Genomic DNA, 27927 nt, shown 5'->3' with positions numbered 1-27927 from the left:
TTAGTGACATTGGCGAGAAATAAATCAGGAAAGTGTGTTAGGGATGCTGGGAGTGGAATTGTTACATAAGTAGAAGCAAAAATCTGAAAATAGCGAGAATGTGAGGCAGGTGGGGATACTCATCTCAGAGTAGTTTTGAGGCAGGAACACAGCAAGTGTGAAGCTCTGAGGCAGGAGGATGCCTACCTGTATAAGGAATAGCAAGGAGGAACTAAGTTACCTAGGTTCCTTTTTGCTATTTTAAAGATTTTGGTATTTATGAGATGAGAAGCCATTGGGAGATTTTGGGTACAGATGTTACATTATGTTAATATGATTTTTGTAAGATTACCAGGATCACTCTGGCTCCTTTGATGAAAAAGGACTGAAATAGATCAAGGGTGGTAGTTGGGAGGCCAGTTACTAAATTATGGAAAAATAATCCTAGTGAGAGATGAGAAAGATGATAGTTACTATTACACCAAGTCTCTAGGTAGGTGCGGAGAAGGCAATGGCAACCCACTCCAGTGTTCTTGCCTGGAGAATCCCAGGGACGGGGGAGCCTGGTGAGCTGCCGTCTATGGGGTCACACATGGTCAGACACAACTGAAGCGACATAGCAGCAGCCACAGCTAGGTAGGTGATATGAAGGGTAGTCGGATTCTGGATATGTTTTGTAGATAGAGCCAGTAGTTTTTGCTGATGGGTTAGAAAGAAAGTGGGAACTTGAGTGGTCATGGAGAAAAGGAGAAATTAAGCAAGGAAGCTGACCAGTGGCCAATGAGGTAGGATGAAACCAGCAATAACTAGGAGAAAAGCCAGGTAAAGAAAATGTATCAGACCTTGATGAATCATGCCTGTTGCTGCAGATAGGTTAAAAAAGAGATCTGACTGATTTTTGAATTTTATAATATATATGTCAATAATGGGTGACTTTGGAATTTTCAGCGGTGTGTTGGAGAGCAGTTTCACTTTAATACTAGCTAGTAGAGGCATAACAGCTACTATTAAAGTGAAAGAGTTAGACTTTGACATGGTTTCAGAAAGTTTGGTTTCCCAAGTGGCTCAGTGGTAAAAGAATCCACCCGCCAATGCAGGAGATGCAGGTTCAGTCCCTGGGTCAGGAAGATCCCCTGGAGAAGGAAATGGCAACCCACTCCAGTATTCTTGCCTGGAGAATCCCATGGACAGAGTAGCCTGGTGGGTTACAGTCCATGGGGTCGCAGAGAGGTGGTTACACCTGAGCACACGTGCGCATACACAGAATGTTCAGGCATAGTAGAAGAGTGCAGATTCAGGTAAGTGGTAAGTGTGATTCCAGAATTCTTGTGATTGCTTACATAGGAATCAATGGCAGCACTGTAGAGTGATTCAAATTACATGGCTTTTGATTGTCTTCCTGTATGATGCTGTCTGTCAGGCAATCTGCCAAGAATCCTGAGAAGCCATAGGAGGGCTGTAGCCCTGCTTGTTAACAATTCTTTTCCCCCAGATATTTAGCTTTCTGTTACTCTTTTCATTATTTAACACCTGGAAAGAGATTCCTAAAACTTTGGGAGATATCTGGAAAAAATTATTTTCTTGCAGATCTTTAAGCCAAAGAGTATGATTCAAAGGTCCTTAGAATTTATTAATACCAGCACATTTTCATGTTATAGATATAATAAAACCAACTTAACGACATAGTTAGGCCAAGGAGGTATAACTAATTGTCTAGTCAAGGCTAGAATGCAGGTCTCTGGTGTTCAAGTTTATATACTTTAGTTTTGAAATTCAGTTTTTATACTTGTGTGTATATACATTCAGACTCAACCTTTTGACAACAAAGCTAACTTACTCTAAATTGGAGGCAACCAAAGCATGAAATAAAAACACCTAAAATGTCAGAGTCAAAATGAGAACTCTGTCTAAAATGTCATTTCAATTGTGATTTGTATAAAATGTATACCTGAAATTATATTGCATATTGTAATTAGAATGCACTAAAATCATATCAAAGCATTTGCTCTTGACTGAATTTTTATCAAAAGATTACAAAACAGGATTAATAGTGTACCATTTAAAATTTCTGATACTTGAAGACATCTGTAGATTATATTAAAATACAAACATGGGTTGAGCAAAACATTGGTACTCTACCTCACTGTTTCCAGTTCTGTCCAGCTCCCTGCTATTTTTGCTTCTGTGTCTTTATCTCAATATTTGCCTGTATCCGTTAATTCAAAACAAGTAAAATCAAATAATCAGCATACAAAACACATATATAATTTCTATGAAATAGTAAGTAAAGGGCAAAAAACTGAGGAGGAAATGGCTCATAGAAATGAATAGATATTTCATAAAAGAGGAAATATGAGTTAGCCAGTAAACCTGAGGAAATGCTTGGTATCATTAATCAACAGGGAAATACAAAGTAAGACTACAGTTAGATGATTTTATACCCCTAAGTTGAGAAGATGGCATTACTAAATGTTGAAGAGAACATGCGGGTCAGTATGGACTGCCTAGTGCTGGTGATACTACATCAGTCCTGAATGTTCACTGGCAGGACTGATGCTGAGGCTGAAGCTCCAATACTTAGGCCACCTGATGTGAAGAACTGACTCACTGGAAAAGACCCTGATGCTGGGAAAGATTGAAGGCAGGAGGAGAAGGGGATGACAGAGGATGAGATGGTTGGATGGCATCACCGACTCGATGGACATGAGTTTGGGCAAGCTCCGGGAGTTGATGATGGACAGGGAAACCTGGCGTGCTGCAGTCCATGGGGTTGCAAAGACTCGGACATGACCAAGCGACTGACCTGAACTGAACTGAGAGCTGGTGAGATTAATATTGCTAAACACCTTTATGGAAAAGAAAAATTGGTGACCTCATGAAAAATTGAAAATACACATATTCCTCAACTCCTAGGCAAATCCTTAAGAGAAATTATGTCATATGTGGAACAAATGCATATGAGAACTTTCATAACAGTAATGTTCATAATGACAAAACAAAAACAGAAAACCTGGGAAGAAAACAAAATGCTCTTGAAAAGAGAATGGATAACTCAATTCATTTATACAATGTGGAATTATTCTGCCTTGAGATGAAAGAACTACAACTATATGCAACATTATGAATTCAGCTTGAAAACATAAAACGGAGTGAAGAAATGAAACACAGTGCTGAAGGATATGTTCATAAGGTATGCTTTCTGAAACTTGAAGGAATGATATGACCCTGATGCTGGGAAACATTGAGGGCAGGAGGAGAAGGGGGTGGCAGATGATGAGATGCTTAGATAACATCACCGACTCAATGGGTATGAGTTTGAGCAAACTCTGGGAGATGGTAAAGGACAGGGGAACCTCGTGTGGTGCAGTCCATAGGATTGCAAAGACTCGGACATGACTTAGAGACTGAACAACAGCAACTACACAGCACAGAATGCTGCTGCTGCTGCTAAGTCGCTTCAGTCGTGTCCGACTGTGCGACCCCATAGACGGCAGCTCACTAGGCTCCTCTGTCCCTGGGATTCTCCAGGCAAGAATACTGGAGTGGGTTGCCATTTCCTTCTCCAGTGCGTGAAAGTGATGTCGCTCAGTTGTGCCCGACTCTTTGCGACCCCATGGACTGCCGCCTACCAGGCTCCTCCGTCCATGGAATTTTCCAGGCAAGAGTACTGGAGTGGGGTGCCATTGCCTTCTCCAAAAGCACAGAATATAGGGTAGCAATTACAGAGGACTGAAGAGTTGAGAGATATGGGTGGAGGGAAGAGCAAATCAGTAAAACATTACCAGTTACTTATATTTAGGTTCTTGAGTTGGATGGCAGATACATGGAGATATTCATTCTGTGCAGTTCAGTTCAGTTGCTCAGTCGGGTTCATTCTATTACTTGCTTTAAATTTAAAGCATGTTACCAATACCATGTTTTATGGCAGTCAGTAGTTAATGTATTTTTTTTAAAAAGCAGTGAAGGCATATTCTGATGTTGGGATTTAAGAGACATGTCATCACTTCTGCCTACTTTCTCACTGTCACTTGAATCCCTAATGTTACTCACCATTTCACTGGAGGGATCTTATTTAAAAATCTTAAATCTCATTAAGCCTGTGTCTGCCATCTGACAAGCCACTCAGTAACAACTTGGATGAATGACAGAATGAATGATTTGAGAAAATAATTCAGGATTTTTCTTAGAAACCACCAAAGATGTAGATTTTTAAAAAAATACTTTTTCATAAGAAATGAGACAGCAAAGCTAGGTTTTTGTTCCATAGGTTTTTGAATGATAATTAACTGTGTATTTGAGGGCAATATTACTGATGTTTGAACTGTTGTACTAATATGATCACAGAGATTAACAAACATGACAACACATAGTTGATCAGAAAAGGAAAATGTCGTTAAAGATGAAGCTATTCTTGGGCATAACGATTTTAAGAGTTAGAAGGCCCGTGCGATTAGTCCAAGCTTCTCATTTTTGAGTGAAGGAGCTTTGGAATTGAAGAAGTAATTGAGTGACAAAAGAACTTGTTGAGAGCAAAGTTAAGAAAGACCAGAATGATTCATGGTGCTGGTGTTTTCATATTGAAATACTGAATGGTCAATAAAAGAAGCAGTTAAATGTCCTACAAGTGTGTGTGTGTGTGTGTGCACGCGCATGTATGCATAGTCACTCAGTAGTATCCGACCCTTTGTGACCCCATGGACTGTACTCCATGCAATTTCTCAGGCCAGAATATTGGAGTGGGTTGCCATTTCTTCCTCCAGGGGATCTTCCTGACTTAGAGATCAAACCCCACGTCTTCTGTGGCTCTTGTATTGCAGGCGGATTCTTCACCATTGAGCCTCATGGGAAGCCCTAAGTATCCTATAGAAGGCAAGCTAAATATCTTGAGGTTGGATTTTATCTATTATTGAGTGAGGAAGCAGTGTTTTTTATTTGGATTTAGAACGTATCAATTTAGCTCTATACCACATTTATCTTCAGATGCTTGACAAATACTCCTAGAGAAATAACATTTTTTTTTTTTCTTTTTTGCTCATATTTGATTCTCCAAAAAGAGACATTGTGATCTATGATGTACAGATGAATACTGGACTAAAGTGTCAAGAATTAGGCTCTGAACTGAGCTCTGCTACTAAGTAACTGTTGTCATTAATGCTTTAAGTAACTTTTCCAGATCTCGGCCTCCTCACCAGTAAGATGAAGAAGCTGAACCAGATGGAGCTTTGAATGACTGTATTCTTCTTTGGATTTTGAAATATTTATTTATTTGGCTGTGTTGTGTCTTCGTTGTGGCACATGGGGTCTTTGTTGCAACAGGCTGGCTTAGTTGCCGCACAGCATGTAGGATCTTAGTTCCCCCACCAGGGATCAAACCCACATCTGCTGCATTGCAAGGCAGATTCTTAACCCCTGGACCACAGGGAAGTTCCTGTTCTTTGGATTTTGAATACCAGATTTTATCTGTTTTTAAGTGTGGTCATATCATTAAACTATTGGCAAGAAATAATGAGGTGAAGAGAAAATTAATAGGAAATGAACTACTCATAATGCTAAAACATGCTGAAAATAAACTGGGTTTTCTCTTTTTTTCCTTTCATCGCAGGTATAATACTTCTCCACATCTGCTTCAGGAAGAAAGTGCCTGCCACTCCTGTTGTTTCTACGCAGGTTCATGCCAGCCCAGAACACAGAATCAGGTCAGTTTTAGGACTGTTTTGTCTGTTGACCAAGAAGCCAGGAAGGGCTTTGCTGCATTGTTGTGTTGTAACAAGACCACTGAACTGTGACTCTAAGGGGCTGGGTTTTAATCCATCTTTACCACTGATGATTAGGTGAATGAAGCAAGCCTCCTTTCCTGGATAACTTTGTTTTCTGCACCAAAAAGAAAAAAAAGAAAGGAAAAAAGGAAAGAAAAAAAGAGAATGTATTAGAATCAATTATATTTCAGTTTCAATCCTGGCTTTAAAGCATTATACTTTTATTGTAGACACCTACATAGAATAAAATTATGCTTCGCAGCATCATTTCCTTTTTATCCTGGGAAAATCTGGTTGTAAGCACAGGATTTGGAACTCTATTGTTTTGCAGCAACTCTGAGTGACTAGATTGAATAATGAGCTATATTGTGAGGCACTTGGATACTTTCACTACCTAGTTGGCAGGGTTTTAGTATTTTACTTTGCTCTGTTGTTACTGAAAAATTTTAATTTTTATCATATTTTGTAAACAGCATAAATTGATTTTCTCACAGTTCTGGAGGGTGGAAGGTCAAGATCAGGTTGTCAGTGTGATTGGATACTGGTACAGGCTGTCTTCCTGACCTGCAGATGGTCTCTGTCTAGCTTCGTCCTCACAAGGCAGAGAGGAGAACCAGTTGGAGAGCTTCCTTAACCTCTTCTTATCATTATCGGTTTAACCTAAATAAGCTACCGAAGACCCTGTCTCCAGGTTTGGTTGTGTTGGGAGTAAAGGCTTCAACATGTGAGTTTTGGTGGGGGACACGTTTCAGTCCATAGTAGCCACCTAGTAGTAAACTTGCTGGATTGTGTGAAATCTGCATCTTCATCTTCTCTAGATATTTCCAAATTGATCTCTAAAGTGGCTGTCATAATTTACACACCCACTAGCAAGTGTGTAGATTATGGGATATATATATATATATTTTTTTTTTTTAAATGGGATATTCTTTACTAGAACAACTGAAAAATCCCAAATGTAAAGATAGAGGGCATGGTCTTTTCAAATTCCAACTCCTTTTTCCTATTCCACCAGTATCTGGGAAGTCTTCCAAACAGCTGTTTAAACCTTGGCTTCTTCTAGTCAGTTCTTGTGTTTGTAGCTATGGTGCTATATTTTACATGGAAGGTTCCTAGTCCTTCAGTGATGTTCTTCAGTTGTAGAGAGGTTATCTTTTTGACCATGTGAGTTCTCTACTGATTGCAGGTGACTCAGTTCAAATCAGATGCAGAAAGGGGATGTTATCAGACTTGTGGATGTGTCCCAGGGCACACAGAAGGACCCAGGGACAGCTGGGCCGTGCAAAGAGAACCCAGGAAGCAAATGCAGTCATGTGTCTCTCCAGCAGTATGCCTCTCTTGCACATCCATCTCACTCTCTTTGGGTTTGGCTTTCTTCACGTTTGAACTCTCTCATGGAAGCATGGTCACCATACTGCCCATAATTTATATCTGTTTGCATTTATATCTTGTAATTCAGACTCCCAGAAAAAGGCTTACTCTTAAGCACCTAATCCCAGATACTCCAGAAAAGAAACTCTGATTCCCTGGAAAAGTTGGCACTGGCTGTCTTGCGATCTTTGTTTCTCTGAAAAGGATCTGCCATGTTCTTACTAAAATGTAAATGACTGATAATATGGTATAGTAGTACTCCTTCCAGGTGTATTTGTATTTTAATTGGATCAAATATTAAGCTAAAGCTGTATTTCCAAACTCTGCACAAGTGAAATCTTGGGTTCCGGTATATAAAAATGTTAACCCAGATGCATGAAAATCACTAGGAATTGAAAGACAGTGCTTTACGGTTCAGGGAGTGGAAAAGAAAAATGAGTAACTGTTTGTGTAGTTAGGGGAAGAGAGCAGATAGAGATTAATAGTCAAATATATATATATATATTTCTAAGGTAGCAGTGTTACAAAGATTGAATATAGCAAGTGAAAGAAAAGCCTTTTCTATTTAACTTTTTGAGAAAAGATTTGAAGGTAGGAGAAAGGACCATTTGGTTTAGTCTCACCTCAACTACTAACTATGGTTTGGGATAAGTGACTTATTCTCTGTGTGTGTGCTCGGTTGTGCAACTCTTAGTGACCGCATTGACTGTAGCCCCCAGGCTCCTCTGTCCATGGACTTTTCCAGGCAGTGTTTTTACAGCATCATTTCCTTTTTATCCTGGAAAGAATTTCTCAGATGAGAATACTGGAGCAAGTTGCCATTTCCTTCTCTAGGGGATCTTCCCAACCCAGGGATCAAACCCACATCTCTTACATCTCCTGCATTGGCAGGCGGCTTCTTTACCAGTGTGCCGACTGGGAAGCCCCATTCTTCTGTACCTTAATTTACTAAATCCCGGCTCCTTTTCAGCTGTATGACCTTAACTCCTAGACGTCAATTTCTTCATCTTAAAAATGAGAATTGATGATAGTGGGACCTCAGAGTGTTCTTGTGAGGAATTAATCTATGTTAAGTGTTCAGAATAGTTTTTGGCACATCAGCAGCAGCAGTGTCAATTTTTGAAATGAGTCAATTAGATTTATGATTGCAGGAGTCCCAGCTAACTTAAAAAAAAAGAATTCTGTGGTCCAAGATCCTCTATTATGACCTCATGTCTTTTTATCAGAGTAAAGACTTAAAAACTTCGGCCATCTACTTGGGTCCTATATTGAGGCTAATTTTGGTATTGTCAATAAAAGTTATTTTGAATTCACTATGTCTATTAGTTCTCTTTTGCTACATGTATTAATTTGTTAAGGTTGCCACAATAAATTAACACAGACTGAGTGGCTTAAACAGCAGAAATCCATTGTCTCAGAGTCTGGAGGCCAGAAGTCTGCAGTCCAGTTGTCAGCAGGAGTGGTCGCTTCCAAGATGTGCGAGGGAAGGATCTGATCCAGGCCTCTTTCCTTGACCTGTCGATGGCCTCCTTTTCTCCATGTCTCTTCACATCATCTTCCCTCTGTGTGTGTCTGTCTCTGTTCAAATTTCTTCGTTTTGTAAGGTTACCAGTCATATTGGATTAGGGTCCACCCTGTTTGCTGTTGCTGTGTAGTTGCTATGGTATCCAACTCTTTGTGAGCCCATGAACTGTAGCCCACCAGGCTCCTCTGTCCATGGAATTCTCCAGGCGAGAATACTGGAGTGGGTTGCCATTTCCTTCTCCAGGGGATCTTCCCGGCCCAGGGATTGAACTCAGGTCTCCTGTGTCTCCTGCTTGGTAAGCGGATACTTAATGACCTCACTTTAACTTGATTACTCCTGTAAAGATTGTGTCTCCAAATAAGGTCACATTCTGAGGGGCTGAGAGTTAGGCTTCATTGTTTTGAGCAGACACAGTCCAACAGATTACCCCAAAGCTCAGTGACTTAAAACAACAAGTGTTTATCTCTCAGGTCTTGGGGTGAGTAGTTTCCTGGGTCCTCTGGCTCAGGGTCTCTTGCAGAGCTGCATTCTGCACGTTTGTCCACCAGTGCTGTGGTCTCATCTGAAAGCCCCAGGGGAGGATCTGCCTCCACTTTACTCACAGGGTATTGCTGTGTTCAGTTCTTCATTGGTTGTCCGTCCTAAGGCCCCAGTTCCTCATGTCGGCTGTTTGCCAGCAGCCTACTGGCTCTTGTTGCATGAGCCTTTTGTTTTTTTGTTTGGTTTTGTGATTTAAACTGGCAACCCTTTTGTAATTTAACCCAACTGTAATTTAAAGTGGCGACCCATCGCTTTTCCCTATTCTGTTTCCTAGGAGTGAGTCATTAGGTCCAGTCCACACTTAAGGAGAGAGGGCTTCCCAAGTGGTACTAGTGGGAAAGAATCTGCCTGCCAGTCCCAGAGATACAGGACATGCGGGTTCAATCCCAGGGTCAGAAAGGTCACCTGGAGAACGAAATTGGCAACCCACTCCAGTATTCTTGCCTGGAAGTCCCATGGACAGAGCAGCCTGGTGGGCTACAGTCCATGGGGTTGCAAAGAGTCAAGAGTCAGCTGAATGTTTGAGTGCACACGTGCATGTGCGCACACACGCATGGACACAAACACACACAGACACTCACACTTACACTCTCTCTCTCTCTCTGTCTCTCAAGGAGAGAGGATTACACAGGGATGTAGATTCCTGGACAGGAGGTCATTGGAAGCCACTTTGAAACTCCCTGCGTAGTACTGATATACAAGAATGAAGAAAGAAGAAAATATTCTAAGTGGAAAGATACATAAATTTTTTAATACTGTTCAGGACACTTTATTCTTAAACTCTAAGCATAAGTTTATCCCCTTTGTGCCATATAGTTTTGTAATAAAAAAGTACTCCCTCACCCTTAAAAAAAGGAGAAATGTAACTCTTATCATTTCCTTTTTTTTTTAAGCAAAAAGGAGTTAATTCTGTTTCCTTTCATAAAATTTGTTATTTTTTTATCCTACGTAGAATTCTTCAAGTGGTATCTGACTGTACGCTTTGCTGAGTTGTTAACCTGCTATTTCTCATAAAATATCCAAAGGCCTACCTTTATTTCCCTAAAATATTTAAGAGTAGGAAGTCGTTGTTTATTAAGATTACTTTAATTTTATTAGCTTTTCTGTGGTCACTTTCTGCAACTAGGTTATAAAGTGTGAGAAATTATCCAACATTTGTGAGAATACTTAGTATACCAAATCGGTTAAGGGAAATGCCCACTTATACAGTGTAGTCCCACAGTCATATAAACTTCATTTACCAGCTAGCAGTTCTCAATATTTATGTTGATGGAGAAGTAATTGAAAAGTATTATTATGGATTCATTTTTGTCATCTTTGTTTTGGAAGGCAGTATAGTTGTTTCTTGGAGAAGGCAATGGCACCCCACTCCAGTACTCTTGCCTGGAAAATCCCATGGACAGAGGAGCCTGGTAGGCTGCAGTCCATGAGGTCGCTAAGAGTCGGACATGACTGAATGACTTCACTTTTCACTTTCATGCATTGAAGAAGGAAATGGCAACCCACTCCAGTGTTCTTGCCTGGAGAATCTCAGGGACAGAGGAGCCTGGTAGGAGGCCGTCTATGGGGTCGCACAGAGTCGGACACGACTGAAGCGACTTAGCAGCAGCAGCAGCAGCAGCATAGTTGTTTCTGGAAATGAAATTTGACCTAGTTGACTTTATCAGCACTAGTTAATATAAGGTGAGTGTGTATGTGTGTGTGTATGCATGTATTTAGCACATGGAATAACAGTATTTTAGTAAATTTAGTCTAAGAAAATCTCAAATTCATTGAGAAAAGATGGTTTTAACTCCATTAGAGTAGATTGTACTTGTAAAGCATCTGATTACGTGACTGGATTTTATGTTTTTAAATTATAATTATTTGTGAGTTACTATAAATACATATTATTTTGGTTTAGTTATTAGGAATGATGAGACTTTTAAATCTCAGTAGGCTTGGAAGTTGAAGTCCTCTCATTAGTCTGAATTCAGTAGGCTTTCTATGTGATACCCTTTTTACTTGTTAGTGGGATGTAGTTTAATAGAAACAATACAAAATTTTCAATTTAAAACTTCCTTTTGATCACATAGAGTAGACTGGGGAATGAATTTTCATAGTTGAACAAATGGTAATGTTTTTGCTTAGAAGAGTTCTATTCCATTGATTATGTCAAAGAGGAAGTTTTAAACTTAAGCTCTTATGATTTTGCATTATGAGGATGTTGAGCTAAGAGTTTTGTTTATAATTTGGGGCCTTTATGTCTTAAAAACGTCTGAGAATAGATAGATTTATGACCAGATTTTGGGCTTTAGACTAAAAAAATACTGTAGCATTTTTATAGTTTACAAAATTGTTGCCCACTATTGAAAGTCTATAGAATGTATTCGTTCTAGAAATATGTATTAAGAGAGTTTAAAAAGTTCAAGAAAGGGAACTCAAAGCATAATAAAAAGTGCAGATATACTTAATGTGAAACTTACATTATAAGATTTTAAAAGTTTTTTTGATCAGAAAAAATAAGTTGAAAAGTAAAGTAGCACTACTCATTAGAGTGTTGGGATTTAAAAATTTAATGTAGTTTTTCTTTAAGAAATGATACTTAAAGTTTGGAACTTAGAAATACAAATCATTTTAAGCATGCTTTAACACATGATGTGAAACTGTTCTCTTTTTTTTCTTAGACTTTTGGTTTGTTGTCTATGACTACATCAGTTTCTATGACTATATCAATTGAGTTTATTTTGATCCTGAATATCCCTTATTTAGCTCCTGTTTTGAGGTCAAATTATGCATGTCTTTATTGACAGTATGATTAGAAAAATTGTATGAAATATTGAAAGCAGATATGAGAGCAAAACTGCAGTGTGTATTATGTAATTTCTCTTCTTGTGTCCTCATCTGTTAGATGAGTTTCTAGTCTTGCCTAGAGAATTCCACGAACAGAGGAGCCTGGGGCTACAGTCCATGGGGTTGCAAAGAGTGGGACACAACTAAGGGACTAACACTTTCACTTTCGTAAGGGTTAAATGAGATAATACCAAAGTGCTTACTATTGTGCCTGGCACATAGTAAGTAAAAGCTAAATTCATGGTGGTTGCCATTTCTTGGTACAAGCATTGGCCTTAAGTTATTTTTACTTATGTTTTTGAAGGTTAGAATACAAGCAAAATGATGTCTTGTTAATGATAATATAGAACCCTTAGTATTCAGTTGATTATGTAGTTTATTAGCATATAGAATTTATTTTTGAAAAGTAGAATAGAGTTTACATAAATGGCTGTGAGTTTTGAGCCATCACTAAAATTAATGACTTGAAAGAGGGAGAAAAAAGGTCATGGAGGAGGGGGATGTGTCATTTTTGCTGGAGGTCTCAGGAGAGATTTTGTAGTCACTAAATATATATATATGTGTGTATAATATATATATATGTATATATATAAATATATATATACATATATATTTTTTTCCACAAAATTGGGAACACTAGGATGTCAACTTCATTTTCATTTTCTTTTTAAACTTTAACTATTAGCCACTCTGTTCTTTGTTTTGTTTTGACCTGGGTGAAAGGAGTGGGAGAAGGCTTGCCTGTTTTTTTTCTAGTCTTACAGAGGACATAATCCTGTTGGTCTTGTGTTCCACCTCAGGTTTTTTTTTTTTTTTTAATGTTTTGCAGAATCATTTTGAGTTTTTAAATAAATATTAGGATGTTTCAGTTCTTTCGCCTTGCAGATTGCTGAAATTATTTGTAATAGTGTTCTCTCTCCTTCCACCTTCCTTCCTTCCTTCCTTTTCCTTGATTCCATTGAGGTAGTTTTCGACCTTTCATTTGGCTGTTCTGTTTGGTCGTAACGCATGTTTTGTAGGAAGCAAATTCCGTGTCATGTGTTCATGGTGCAAGAACTGTTTTTCTCTCTATAGTATCGCTAGCTTTTTCTTAGCTGTATAATTGTCTAACCCCAACCCCCTCCTGCCCTACAATGAATTTTTGTAGTTACTTCTGAACCAGTCAAAATCTGTACTTTATGAGAGCAGAGTTAGTAGTTGGTTTATTTTTTTTAATATTTTATAATTAAAACAATCTAAAAATTTTTGCCTTCCTCTAACAAAAGTAGATTATCTTGTGTTTTGCTGTGTCTGGGTGAGCATTCAGGAAAATAAGGGCTTCCTTTTGTGGTCAGAGGTTGTTGAAGGAATGCTTTTATAAAAGCTTTTATCCGAAGACAAACTGTATCCCCCATGAAAGAATAACCCTTAGCTTATTGTACAGAGGCCCTACTAAAGAGATTATGTGCTTTTTAAATGTGAACTTATCCTTATCTCCCCTGTTTTTTTTAGGGTTTTTTTTTTTTTAAGGTTTTTTTTTTTAATATGAACCATTTTTAAAAATCTTTATTGAATTTGTTACAATATTGCTTCTGTTTTACGTTTTGATTTTTTGGCTGGAAGGCATGTGGGATCTTAGCTCACTGACCAGCGGTTGAACCCGCACACCCTGCGTTGGAAGGAGTCCTAACCACTGGACTGCCAAGGAGGGCCCTCCCCTGGTTTTTGAATCATACATTTTGATGTTTTTCATTTCCTAAGCCTGCTAAAAAATGGCCTTGTTCAAGGAACTCAGTTTTATACATCACAGGTATATGAAATACATCCCCTTCCCTGAATAATAATCAAAATAATAACAACATTGACTGTTTCTGAGGGGTTTTGCATATATGACATCATTTATTCTTTGTAACACTCCTGTGAGTTGGCTTCTATTATTATACTAATTTTATAGGTTAGAAACAAGCAGGAGAAGTAGCTTGCCAAAGGCCACAGGATTAGGAAATGGCACAACCAGGATTTAAATGTAGGAGTCTGACACCAGGGCTCAGACTCACCTGCTCTTTTATCCTGCCTCTCTTATACATGAAGAAAGACATCATTCTGTTCTTTTCCCTAGAAGAGTGTGAAGCATTCTTATAATATTCAAATTTGTATTTGAAGACAGTAGCCTGTGAATGTTCATTATATCAACCATAGGCCTCAAATATTCTATTGCTGAGAAAAGTAAGAAAATACATACCAATAAATGTTTGGATCAGAACAATTTGTTCTGTCTTCTCGATGACCTTGTATAAACTTAATATTCTATTTGGGGAAAGAATCTATTGATTTTTAAGTAATTGAATCCTAGGCTTTGCTGTGACCTAACCATATTTTTGATATTTAGTATGCTAATTTTACTTAGTGATTTCCTTTGCACATTTTGTACCTACATAGAAGTCCATGTTTATCTTTTTTTTTTTTTTTAAGATTATGTAGAGAACAAGTATCCAGTATCAGATACTATAGAACTCAAGTACAGGAAGGGCAGCCACGCTTCCGGGAAACTGGAATTTTTTTGGTTATTTATTCACCATTTCTTTTTCCGAAATTGCTTATACTCTTTGTTTTTGTGTCTCTCTTCCAAATGGTTTATTCTGTTTTCTTAACATGCAGTGGTCAGTTGTGGGTGTGAGGTTCAGCAAGCTCTCGGCCCCCACAGCTAATTATCCTGATTCTCATATTCTAAATTCTAACTTGCTAAGAGAGAGGACTCATTTGTCTCACGTTATGAATGATGTCCAACACCCGTGCAGTCTTTGGAACAACCCAGCTATGTGTTCACAATAGCATTGCCTTTGCAGTGAGTGGGGAAAGGGCAGATTCTCCAAGGGCTTGTGTGTAGGAAGAAAATAAATATCTTTAGTAACTGAAACAATCCTTTTTTTTTTTTTGAGGTTTTAGTTACACGAAAACATTTTTGAGATTTTGGTTACATTTCAAGGTTATTGATTTGAGTTAGTTCCTTGCTTTTTCTTTGTAAGTGTAAGGACTTTGTGGCAAACTTATTTCCCACAGTTAATAGTTTATGAGTCTGGAATGGGGAGTGTTAAGTCTCATTTAATAGTGGAAAATAGTCTGTTAATTAAATGGATTTTTCATATCTTTCACAAGTCATATCTTGTAGCTTAATTTTAAAGAAGCATAAAATTTAAACAGTGTTCTCTTTGACCTGTAGTCCACCAAAAAAAAAAAAAAAAAAAACAGTGGCCTTAGCCATTCTTTTTTACATTTTCTTTCAGTTTATTATACTTCCTTCTGTATGATTTGCCTAAGAGCAGGACTTTTAAGAGTGGTTGAACCTTTTAAGAAGAAGAAAGTATCTACCACAGAATTAACAGAAAGGTGAAGAACATATATGAGATTGTGTAATGTATATGCAAATAATTCACAGATTTTAATTAGAAATATATAGTTTGATCCTTTACCCATTTGTTTACCTTGGTATATGATGTTCTCATTGTGACAGTAAACTCCATGGTTTAAGAAAAGATTTGTACAGTACAACCATAATTTTTCATCTTTAGTAACAACAGAAAATCACATAGTTTTATGCTTAAAGTATTACTATAAAATACATTTGTTTTAATTTTTTTAGTTGTTGTTTTGGCTACATCAGATGGGGTATTCTTAACCATTGGACCACCAAGGAAGTCTGTTTTTAGAGGAGAAAGAAAGCATTATAATTTTGTGTATCCTTCTCACAATCTGGCTGGAGTAGTAAACCAGTCTAATATTTAGCAGTTAGCCCTTTGTAGATCAGCGGAAAGTTTCTTCAGTTCAGTTCAGTTCAGTCGCTCAGTTGTGTCCGACTCTTTGTGACCCCATGAATCACAGCACGCCAGGCCTCCCTGTCCATCACCAACTCCCGGAGTTCACCCAGACTCACGTCCATCGAGTCAGTGATGCCATCCAGCCATCTCATCCTCTGTCATCCCCTTCTCCTCCTGCCCCCAATCCCTCCCAGCATCAGAGTCTTTTCCAATGAGTCAACTCTTCACATGAGGTGGCCAAAGTACTGGAGTTTCAACTTGAGCATCACTCCTTCCAAAGAAATCCCAGGGCTGATCTCTTTCAGAATGGACTGGTTGGATCTCCTTGCAGTCCAAGGGACTCTCAAGAGTCTTCTCCAACACCACAGTTCAAAAGCATCAATTCTTCGGCGCTCAGCTTTCTTCACAGTCCAACTCTCACATCCATACTTCTGGTCTAACAAAAATACTAGAAATCTAAAAGCAAGTGGAGACTGTCCAGTGGTTTTATGTCCCTCCTTTTAAACTGAACTTTGAGTTTTGAAAATTTCCAGCGTACAGAAAAGCTCAATGAATGAGTGCAGTGTACATCCAAATACCTTTAACCTTAATTCAGCAATTACCAGTGTTTTGCCACTTGCGTTCTCATTGTGTTTGTATATATTTCACAGAGGAGTGAGGCATCACTGAACCCTTTGAAAGTAATTTGGACCATTATGATGCTTCACACTTGTAAACACTTCAGCATGCACCTCCTAGAAATAAGGACATTCTTCTCTCTGACTACTGTATCATTATCATATATTAGAAAATAATAGTCATCCCATACTGTCATGTTTAAATCTAGTCCATATCCAAATTTTCCAACCATCCCCAAGATATCTTTTATACCTTTTTTCAAACAACAGGTTGGTTTGATCTACACCTTACATTTGTTTATGTCTTTTTGTTCTTTTAAAAATCTGGATTGGTTTCTCTTATCCTTTTTCTCTGTTTTTTTTTTTTTTTTTTTTAATGATAGTGACCTTTTGAAGAGAGTCCAGAACAAATTTCTTATAGAAATCTACCTTCTGCATTTGTTTCTTCTTTGTGATATTGGAAAATATTCCTGTCACAGGAGTAGGAAGCTGCACAAGATACATAAGAACAATCTCCAGGGGAATTAAATAGTGATTGGAAGTAGTTATTACTGGGTTGAAGTTAGTAAATGAGAATAATTAAGAAAGGTTTTTTCAGGTTAATGGAACAGAAGTTGGGAAAAGAAAGATGTTAAAGGGAATGCATATGGCACTGAGGTAAGGGTTGGTGTCAGATGGTTACTTGATAAACAGAGAGGAAAGGGTTAGGGAATCACAGTCCCCAGCTCCTAGAGGGTTAGGTGTTCAATTCTGTGTTGAGTGGTTGAACAAACTAAGAAGTCTTTTCCGCGAAGTGAACCCAGGTCAGCTTAACTGCAGTTGGAAAAGCAAAGAGAGTTGTGTGTGTCAGACCTTTTCTATGTTACGAGGTTTTCCGTGAAAGTACAGATGTCATATTAATGTGTGCTGCATCTTACAAACTTTCTGGGGGGAAATTTGGAGCCATGATTTTATACTTTGTCTATCAGTTCAGTTCAGTCACTCAGCCATGTCTGACTCTTTGCGACCCTATAGGCTACAGCACACCGGGCTTCCCTGTCCATCACCAACTCCCGGAGTTGTCTATATCTCTTGTATTCTCTCTGTATTAGGATAGTTGTCTAGGTCCTGAAGTGGGAAGTACCAGGTACTGTAGCGACAAAAGTTTCAGAATTAGAAATTCTAGGTTGAGATCTTGTTTACCACGTTGTGGCTGAGCAGCCTGGTTTGAGTACTTGGCCTCTGTTTCCTCCTTTGTGATGATGCAGCAGCACAGGGTGAGGGAAAGAACAGAAGCTTTGGAGTTAGGCAGACGTGTTTCTCAAGCAGCCTCCTTCTTCTGGTTACTACCATGTGACTTTGGGCTACTTCTCTTATTCTCAGTGTTCTCTTCAGTAGAAATGGGATTAATATATCAATTCCATATGATGATTCTTAGAATTAAAGAGATATTCATATAAAATGCTGAATGTGGAGCCGTAAGTACTTACACCTGTTACTCTTCTTCGCAAAGAATTGTTGCAAGGATCCTGTTAAATGGTTAAATGAATGTGAACTGTCTTTGTTCAGCATTAAGTCCTACACAGGAAACTTAGCTGGTGCCTAGGAAATAGAATGCAGATATAGCATTTAGTTATTTTTGCTGCTTTTTACACTGATGAAATCTCTGCCATGATGATTTCCTAGGAAATATTCTGTACATGCTATAAAATAACATTAAAGGAATCTGCTTTTTAAGAAAGTAGAATAAGTGTAAACATTTTATAATAATTTGTGCTGGTGTATATCTAAAATGATTCACTCATTTGTCAGGGCTCTGAGCTAAAATCAGTGGGGCTAGGTGAGTTATTTGTAGCCTGAATGCTTTGGCTTTTGATGTAGGCTTTCAGGAAGTTGTTTTATTTTCAAAGTTTTTTTTTTTTTTTTTAATGAAAGAATAAAAATAAGCTAATTAAAGCTTTGCAGTTTGAAGGTAGAAAAAATAATATCTCACTCAGAGTTAAGGACTGGTAATCTGTTAGCCAACTGGAATATTTATTTTTGATAAGTTAAGACATGGTGTAAGCAGCAACTGCTAAGAGCATCCAGCATTAGCATTACAGATTGGTAAGGACTTCAATAAGAATCTGATTATCTTTTCATCAAAAGTCTAAGATGACTTTCCCTTCCCCCATTATTTATAAAATGGAAAGAGGTACCCAAACTGCCTTTGTGAGCACAAAGACCTCAGAGGATATTTCCCAGTGGATATAAGATAGATCAAACATTTCAATGTTTAGATGTCATTTAGTTCTTTAAGCAATATGTATGGAGAGTAAGTTAAACAACTTTGTTCCAAATAATAGTTCTTGCTATACTATTGGCCATATATTTACATGCTTGTGAGCTTAGTCGTGTCCTATTCTTTGCGACCCCATGGACTGTAAACCACCAGCCTCCTCTGTCCATGATTCTCCAGGCAAGAATATTGGAGTGGGTTGCCATTTCCTTCTTCAGGGAATCTTCCTGACCCAGGGATCAAACTCCTCCTGCATATCCTGCATTGGTAGGTGGATTCTTTACTGCTGCACCACCTGGGAAGCCCTTATTTATGTAAGAAAATATGTAAATAGAAATCCAAGCAAAAGAGCCCATCTGTCAACTGAATTGACCTTTGATATTAACTCTGTCTCTTTTTCCTCCCTACCTTCCTCACTCCCACACCCATAACAAACACACACATGTGAGTGCATGCACAGTTAAGATTTTTAAATTAAAGTTTGAAGGACAGATGTTACTTGTTATTAAAAGGCTAAATGTGGTAATTAAAACATTTTTTTGTGGGGAGAGGAGACCATGCTGGGACCTACTAAATCCTCAGTACTTCTATTTAGTTTGTTTTCTTCCTTCTTGATTTTGGTTTTACTGCCTTAAAGAACAGGTTCATAAAAATGTTCCAGTTCTCGGAAAAAATGATAATTTCTATAAACTGGAAAAGAGCTTTAAGAAGTAAGATTTTTGCCCTGGAGGAGTTAAATGGTGTAGTGAACTCTTTAATGTATATTTTTCATCTGTTGTATTTTATATGCTTAGAATGTTTATATTTATACAATAAAATGTTTTTATTGTACAGCTTTAAGTGCAACATGAAAGTTAACTTGAATCTGTTACTGACATCTGAAATCTACAGTATGGATACCAAAGTGGGCTCCTAGAATCTAACTATAAATATATATTTTATAGTTTTTGTATATAATATGCATATATGTTATATATGTATACGTTATATGTGTAGTTTTATATAGTATACGGTTCTATCTTGATGCCTTGAACTGAGAAATGAAAAGAGTCTGTAAAATGAAAGCACTAGAAACATGATTCCATGTTTCCTCATGTTTACTTTTCAGTACTCATATGTTATACTTTGATTATGAATAATACTGCCCACGAGTAACCCCTGATAATGTCAGCTGTTCATAAAGACCATAGAATTTCATAAAGGAATTATTCCACTAGGAGCAATTAAGAAAGCTAGTTAATTCTCAAAAGGTAGACATCTTACTATGAGACCAGTCTATGTTTCACCCTGAAATCTTGGAGAGCAAACTTTTTCTTCTCGCTTTCTTTTCATTACTGTCTCTACTTTTCCTTCCTCACTTTTCAGTACTCGACCCTCCCTCTCTTCCATTCCTTACCTTTTCTTTTCATTCGTTCCTTTTAGAGATCTCTTTTCCCAGAGGTTCCATCTTGTGTTTGTGTAAAATAGACACTGAATATATTGTTCAATAGCAGTTTCTTTAAGATTGGGTCCAAGAAGGCTCTTGCAGCTGTTTCATGACCAAGGTTTTTTTTTTTTTTTTTAAAGTGTATTCCTTATCTTTGGTTTATCTGATGTTTTCTCTTGATAAGATTCTGGTTATGCATTCCTGGATGGAATATTACATAAAGGATTGTGTCTTTCTTAGCACATCTTATCTGGAGGTACACAGTATCCATCTGCTGTTCACTTGTGATATAAAATTGACCACCTGTTTCCTTGTCTGATTTCTCCAATGTGTTACTGTAGTAACTAATATAGCGATTGGTGAGGAGATACTTTAAGACAAATAAAATATCCTACTCTTCATCAAAACTTCATCCACTATATGTAGGATCCATTGATGAAAGCTCTCTTGAACTGATCTTGTCTATTATGGTTCTAAAATTATTTTTTTCAAATTCCAACACTCCTATTTTTATCAGCCGTTACTTAACATCCTACTGTAATAAGAGCCCTTTTGTTTATCTATCTCTATTGTTTTATTTATTGTTGAACTCATGGATACCTGTTTTTTCTTTTCTGACAACAATTTATTACTGTCCTTAAATATTTCAGTCCTCAAATTACCTCACATCTCACCAGTGGGACCCTCTTTTATCATGCTATCCAGAGTCAAAACATTACATAGAAAACACTCAAAAATTCCGACTATTGCTTTCATTTGATAGCTTCGGTGGAAATTGTTTTATTAATTCAGTATATTCATTTTCAGTTTATCAAGAGGCCATGATTAATTTGAAAGAATGAGTGGAGATCACGAAAGCCCTGGGATTTTTTTCATTTCATTTTCGTTTAAAGCTCACATTTGGCTTCTTTTTTCACTGAGGATAACAGTGGTGGGACTCATGACAAGACGGAAAGCTTGCAGGCAAGAAGTGGATGAAGAGGAATGGATTGCTCACAGGGCAGTGTCGCTGCATGGATGTACATTCACTGTTTCCCTCTACCCATTTCTGTGAACTTGTCTAAATGGACTAAGTGTTACCTTTCGTTTGCATTTTGTATTTCTTGTCGTTTTTGTCTTTCTGTTTTGCTTTAGTTTATGATGTTTTTCATCCCTCTTGTAAAATCAGAACTTGTCCACAAAAAGATGATTTTTTTATACTACCCAGCATTATGATATTTTTATAATTAATACCTTACCCTTAAATATATGACAAGCCTCTACTTTTGTGAATTAGAAATGTAATTTCAAGCAAATGTAATTTCAAGATTGTTTACTGTGAAACAGATTCTTTAGTAGTTTTTGGAAAATAGTAGCATTCCTGATTAGAAAATAGCATATTAAGTGATTGGTTTTGTGCTGCTTGCCAAAAGCATGTAAAGCCTTTTCTCCTAATTCTTGTTAATTGAGATTAGCACACATGAAAATTATACAGTTTTGATTATTAAAAATTTAATACATATATTTTTTCTTGGGAGTCCCATTTTTAAACAAGTTTAAAGAGAGGGTTGTCCATGTCGAAATAGAAACAAAGTAAAAATAGCCAACTCAGGACTTCAAGCCTACAGTGAACTTGGCTTTTATTTCCATGCAGTATTTCTGAGTTTAGCTTGTGTTGAATGCCAGGTTCTTTCTGTAAAAACAAAAATGCCTTTCTTTGGATTATTTATAAGCTTCGTTTTTAGTATGGCCAGTGGAGTTAATGGCCATAACCATTAATATTGGCTATATACCTTGAAGGCAGTACTGTATCAATTTGTATTAACCTAAAATTTTTGTTGTGATAAGCATTAGGTCTAATTAAATTCTGTATTTCAGGAAAAATATTGAATCTTATATGCTTTAATATTTTTAAATTATGAAGTGCATAACCTAAAATTTGATATTTTAACTACTTTTAAGTGTACAGTTTACATTATATATATTCCAGATGTGTAACCATCACCACTATCCATTTCCAGAACTTTCATCATTCCCCATTCTCCTTTCTCTTGGCCCCTGGTAACCTCTATTTCTGTCTCTATGAATGTCTATATTCCAGATATTTTATGTAAGTGAGATCTTACGAAATTTGTCCTGTTAGTGTCTGACATTTCACGTAATGTGTTTCCAAGCTTCAATCCATGTTGTAGCGTGTAGCAGAACCTTATTCCTTTTTATGGGTCAATAATATTCCACTGTTATGTATATTCCACTTTTTGTATATTCATTAACCTATTGATGGACATTTTGGTTATTTCCACGTTTTGCTGTTGTGAAATCTGCTGCTGTAAACATTGGTGTATAAGTACCTGTTAGAACCTCTGCTTTCAGTTTTGGATACACACACAATGCACACACACCTACTCACCCCAGGAGTGGAATTGCTGAGTCGTGTGGTAACTCTATGGTTAAATTTTTGAGGAACTGCCATATTGTCTTCCACAGTGGCTGAATTATTTTACAGTATCACTGGCACTATGCAAGAATTCTAATTTCTTACATCTTTGCTAAAACTTGTTATTTTTTGATAACAGCCATCCTAGTGGATGTGAAATATTATCTCATCATGGTTTTGATGGACATTTTCTTGATGACTGTTGATTTTGAACATTTTTTTCATGTGTTTATTGACTGTATGTCTTCTTTGGTAAAATGGCTCAGTCTTATTTTTTATTGGGTTGTCTTCTTGATCTTTTTGTATTCTGGTCATTAAACCTTAATCACAGATAGGATTTGCAGGTATTTTCTCCTTTCTGGGAGTTCTTTTCACTCTTTAGATGGTGCCCTTTAATTCTGAGGAAGCCCAATTTATCTGTTTTTCCAGTTCTGGTATCATATTTGAGAAACTGTAGCTAAATCCAAGGTCATGAAAAGTTGCTCTTATGTTTTCTTGTAAGAATTTTATAGTTTTAGCTTTCTGATGAGGTATGTGATCCATTTTAAGTTTATTCTTATATGTGGTGTAACATATATAAGTGAAGTCCAAAAAAAATGAAGTTTTTTTTTTGCATGTGGATTTCCAGTTTTCCCATTACCTTTTTTTTTTGTTTGTTTTTAAAGTTCTTTCTCTATTGAATGGTCTTGACTCCCTTGTGGAAAATCAACTGGACATATATGTGAGGGTTTATTTTTGCACACTCTCGGCTATTCCACTGGTCTTTATGTCCATACTCATGCCTGAACAAGGTTATTTTGATTACTGTGTTAAGTATTTTGTTTTTAATATTGACTAATTTATTATTCTTAATGTGTGCCTTTTAAACTATTTCTAATGTATCTTTAGATTTTGCATTTAATAATTTCATTTAGTTGACAGTACTCCAAAAAGAACTGTAAATATCAACTTTATAATGAGTTCTCTTGAACTTAAAATACTAGAAAAATTAATATTAAAGTAAGCAGTCGGGGTTTTTTAATTGATATTGCACTTTCTTTGGAAATTCGAGGGAAAAGTATAAAGACAAAAAATGAAATGTTAATTGTACTTGCTCACAGAAAGAATAAAAAAATGAGAAAGACCAATTATTCATATAATCTATTAACTGATTCTTTAATTTTTTGTTAAATGTCACTTTTATCTTAGTTCTGGAAATAATCTACCTAATGAAGTGCTTTAGGAATTTCATAAAAGAAAATACTGGTATTTTGAAAGATAGATTTTTAATAAGGACCTGGTAATGACTTAATCATTAAGCTAGGTCTGAATGACTGTTTATTAGGCTTTTCTTTAATGTTACAAATATCCAACCTAATTTTAGTCCTTTCAAACTGCAAAAACGATGAGAAAACTTGAACATCAGCTCTTATTTTCCTTTTCTGTTGAGATACAGACTTTATTTTCATCACTTTTTTCAGAGTAAGTTTGAATATTGAATAATATGTTCCCCAATATTTCAACTATGCTGCTGCTGCTAAGTTGCTTCAGTCGTGTCCGACTCTGTGCGACCCCAGAGACGGCAGCCCACCAGGCTCCCCCGTCCCTGGGATTCTCCAGGCAAGAACATTGGAGTGGGTTGCCATTTCCTTCTCCAATGCATGAAAGTGAAAAGTGAAAGTGAAGTCGCTCAGTCGTGTCCAACTCTTCACGACCCCATGGACTGTAGCCTACCAGGCTCCTCCGTCCATGGGATTCTCCAGGCAAGAGTACTGGAGTGGGGTGCCATTGCCTTCTCCAATTCAACTATAGTCCTTAAAATAGAGGTTCTTGTCCTTAATTTAAAGCCCAGAATTCTTGTTACAAAACATTTTTAGTTCACAGTTCTAAATCCCAAATACTATAGTCCTTAAAATAAGTTATTTGGGATTTAGAACTGTGAACCTAAAAATATCTTGTAACAAGAATACTGGGCTTTAAATTAAGGACAAGAACCTCTGAGAAAGCAAACTTAACCTTTTAAAAATTTGTTACAAAGTAATTAATTCTATCCCATGAACCAGTACACGAAAAAGATACACCCTCCCTCAATAACTCAGTTATTCAATTTTTTTCTAATAGGTCTCACAAATTTTTAAATGTTATGTAATAGCCAATCTTGTTTTACCTGTATCCTCATATACTTTTTTCTATCCCTAAATTACATGGAAACAAATCACAGACATCATTTAATCAGCAAATATTTTAGTTGTTTGTGTGTGTGTGTGTGTGTGTGTGTAGGAACAGACTGCTAATGTATAGTTTAGGGCAAATCCATTCAATAAATAATGTTTAAATTTCTACTGTGGTTATGATATAGTAGGGAATAGAAAAGACAAAATCTCTGTTCTAAAGGAACTTACTTATAATTTAGAACCAGTTCTTAAGCTGAAATTTATGGGCACTGAAATCCTGAAGAATTTGAGTCCAGCCTTGAAAAAATAAAATAGAACTTGAGCTGTATTCTGACATACTTGAGTCACATACTCAAGGAGAGGTAATTTAGTCCTTTTATCTTAAAAGGGGAAAAAACAGAACTGTACTTGATATCAGCAATAAAACATGTTAGAAATATATAGAGTTGGGCTTATCAGTTATAAATGACTTAAAATTTTAGATTAGGTGAATTAGAATGATGTAAAACCACTTCTGCTTTCATCATATTCACTCTATAGCTCCTGTTTATTTGGACAGTCATGATTTTAAAATTCATGTCTATTTTCAAAATGTGCTGGTGAATTTTATTAATTTGGTATGTAACATATACCAATTACATTTTTTATTTGTTCAGAATACTTTTACAGTACTGTTATTTTTCCCTGTTTTGAGTTTTGAAATGTTGATGACATATGATTTCAAATAGAATCCCAAAGTTCTGTTTCTGTACCTTTTTATCTATTGATTTCATACTACTTTTGGTCCTTTGTTGCTAATGGTTTTCAGGCCATCATCCTACCTAAACTGAATGGCTCTGATTTCCTGTCTGGATTAGAGAGAGCTCCTTTGGAGCCCTTTTCTACTCTGCAGCCTCTGCAACCTGAGTCCTCTTTGTAGAATGACGATCTAATTTTCTTACTCTCCTTTTGGAAATTCTGCATGTCTCCCTACTGCCTTTAGGTGAAGCCCAGAGTATAGGATATCACACATTCTTCTACTCAACTGAAGCTTATATATTCAGTCCCTTTAAGTGTCCTCTCCAGTGATTTCTTCACTCTTTACATGTAGTTATTTATACCCTCATCCATTCTTGCTTCTGCAACAACTTCTCATCTTCCTCTCCGTTTTTTTGAAATCTGACATGTGCTAGGTGTACAGGTAGGGTCTTGTTATTTTCCTTTTTAAAGCACTTTTACTGGGGCTTCCATGGTGGTCCAGTGGTTGGCACTTCCCCTTCCAATGCAGGGGGTGCAGGTTCAATCCCTGGTTGGGGAGCTGGGATCCTACATGCCTCATCATATGATAGAGATAGTGTCTTATTTGTCCTCTGTGTCTATGGGGCCTGGTAACTGGGACATAGTAGGCACAGACTGAAAATTTATTGAATGAATGAATGTGTACCTGTTGCTGTGATATAAATTGCCCTAAAACTTAAAAAAAAATTTTTTTTTTTTAATTATCTTATGGTTTCTGTAGGTCAGGCATTCAGGAGTGGTTTAGCTGGTATGTTCTGGGTTAGAATCTCTTATGAGGCTGTAGTCATCAAGATGTTGGTCAGAGCTATTGGAAGACTTGACTGGGGCCCCAGGATTCTTCCATTATAGCTGGCTCATATAGGTGTTAACAGAAGGCCTGTCAACAGGAAGCATCAGTTCCTGTTGACGTGGACCTCTCCATAGGGCTACTTGAGTATCCTCCTGACATGGAAGTCAGCTTCCTTCAGAGCACGTGATCCAAGAGAGGGAAGGAGGAGGAAGCCCACAGTGCCTTTCATGACATGATCACACACAGTCACTGCCATTACAGTCTGTCCTTAACTCACAGTTAAGAAGAGGCTCTATCTTTGAAAGGAGTATCAAAGAATTTACGGGTAAATTTTATAACTAATCACTACAGAATGGAATAGTCATTTATGATTCTCCCTTGTTCAGTCTTGTTCAGTCGTGTCTGACTCTTTGCAACCCCATAGATTGTACGCTGCCAGGCTCCTCGGTCCATGAGATTGTCCAGGCAAGTATATTGGAATGGGTTGCCATTTCTTCCTCCAGGAGATCTTCCCAACGCAGGGATCGAACCTGTGTCTCCTGTAGCTCCTACATTGGCAGGTGGATTCTTGAGTCACTTGGGATTCTCCCTTGAAGGTGACCAAAATAAGTCATTTTCCTTTCTTATGAAATACATTTGTTCAGATGGAAATAAATTTTTAAAGTATTCCCTTAGGGCTTCCTTGGTGGCTCTGCAGTAAAGAATCTGCCTGCCTTTGCAGAAGACAAGGGTTCAGTCCCTGATGCTGGAGGTTCCCACATGTCGTGGAGCAACTCAGCTCAGGAACTGCCACCCATTGGCCTGTGTGCAGAGCCTGGGAGCCACAAATGAGTCCATGCACTGCAAGTACTGAAGCCCCCACACCCTAGAGCCCATGCTCTACAACAAGAGAAATCACTGCAATGAGAAGCCTGTGTGCCTGTAGCTAGAGAAGAACCCTTAAAGCAGCAAAGACCCAGCACAACCAAAAATAAAAAAGAATATTCCCTTAAAATATTTTACTTATTTTTGATGATACAAAGTAACTAGATTGTACATTACTATGACTACTGAAATGAGCTAATTGTTTTTAAATATTCATATTTTTATTGTAACTCTTTCACTTAGATTCTGGATATAAAGTCATGTAAGTTTTATATTGTCTGTAAAATGAATGTGACACAGAATTCATTACTTTTAAGGCTTATTGGGTCTCCAAAAAAACCAAACACATCTATTTGCAAGCCATAGTTACATACGGTTAAGATAGAAAATGAGAATTTTTAAACTTGTAGCTGAAAACAGTTTAAATTAATTGTAGAAAAATTAGTCTTTTTAGCCTAATATATGTATATAACTTGGTCATTCAGAAAAATACGAGTCTGTAATATGAGTCAGACATTTTACTAGGCTGGGTATGTATTGGTGAGTAGAATAGACATTTTTCCACTTTGTGTTTATCTGTTGGAGAGCAGGTAATAGATTAATAGACATCTGTGGAGGAAATAAAGAAAGCGAAGTGATGGAGAATTATGGGGAGACAGATACTGCCACACTGTTAGAAAAAGGTTGTCAGGGGAAGTGACCTTGAAGCTGAAAACCGAAGGAGTTTTCCCTGCCAAGAGCTCACAGGCAAAGGGATCGCCCTGCAGTGTGAACAGTTGGTGTGGAAAGGATGCCTGGGGGTGCCCGTGGCGAGAGTGGAATGAAGTTTG

The 27927-nt window shown here is 37.3% G+C and overlaps 1 protein-coding gene across 3 annotated transcripts in view; it reads left to right on the top strand.

Moving 5' to 3' along the window:
• The window catches only part of WDFY3 (WD repeat and FYVE domain containing 3), a 283520-nt gene that overhangs the window by 21806 nt on the left and 233787 nt on the right, over positions 1 to 27927 (top strand). For all 3 annotated transcript variants that reach the window (XM_027544940.1, XM_027544939.1, XM_027544938.1), the window contains exon 2: positions 5582 to 5675. The gene's annotated coding sequence lies outside the window, so the exon portion shown is untranslated. The remainder of the gene's footprint in view (positions 1 to 5581; positions 5676 to 27927) is intronic.

This window comes from Bos indicus x Bos taurus, chromosome 6, assembly GCF_003369695.1.
Source record: "Bos indicus x Bos taurus breed Angus x Brahman F1 hybrid chromosome 6, Bos_hybrid_MaternalHap_v2.0, whole genome shotgun sequence".
Taxonomy (NCBI): domain Eukaryota; kingdom Metazoa; phylum Chordata; class Mammalia; order Artiodactyla; family Bovidae; genus Bos; species Bos indicus x Bos taurus.
The sequence above is the reverse complement of the archived record's forward strand: the minus strand, read 5'-3'. Positions and strand labels throughout refer to the sequence as shown.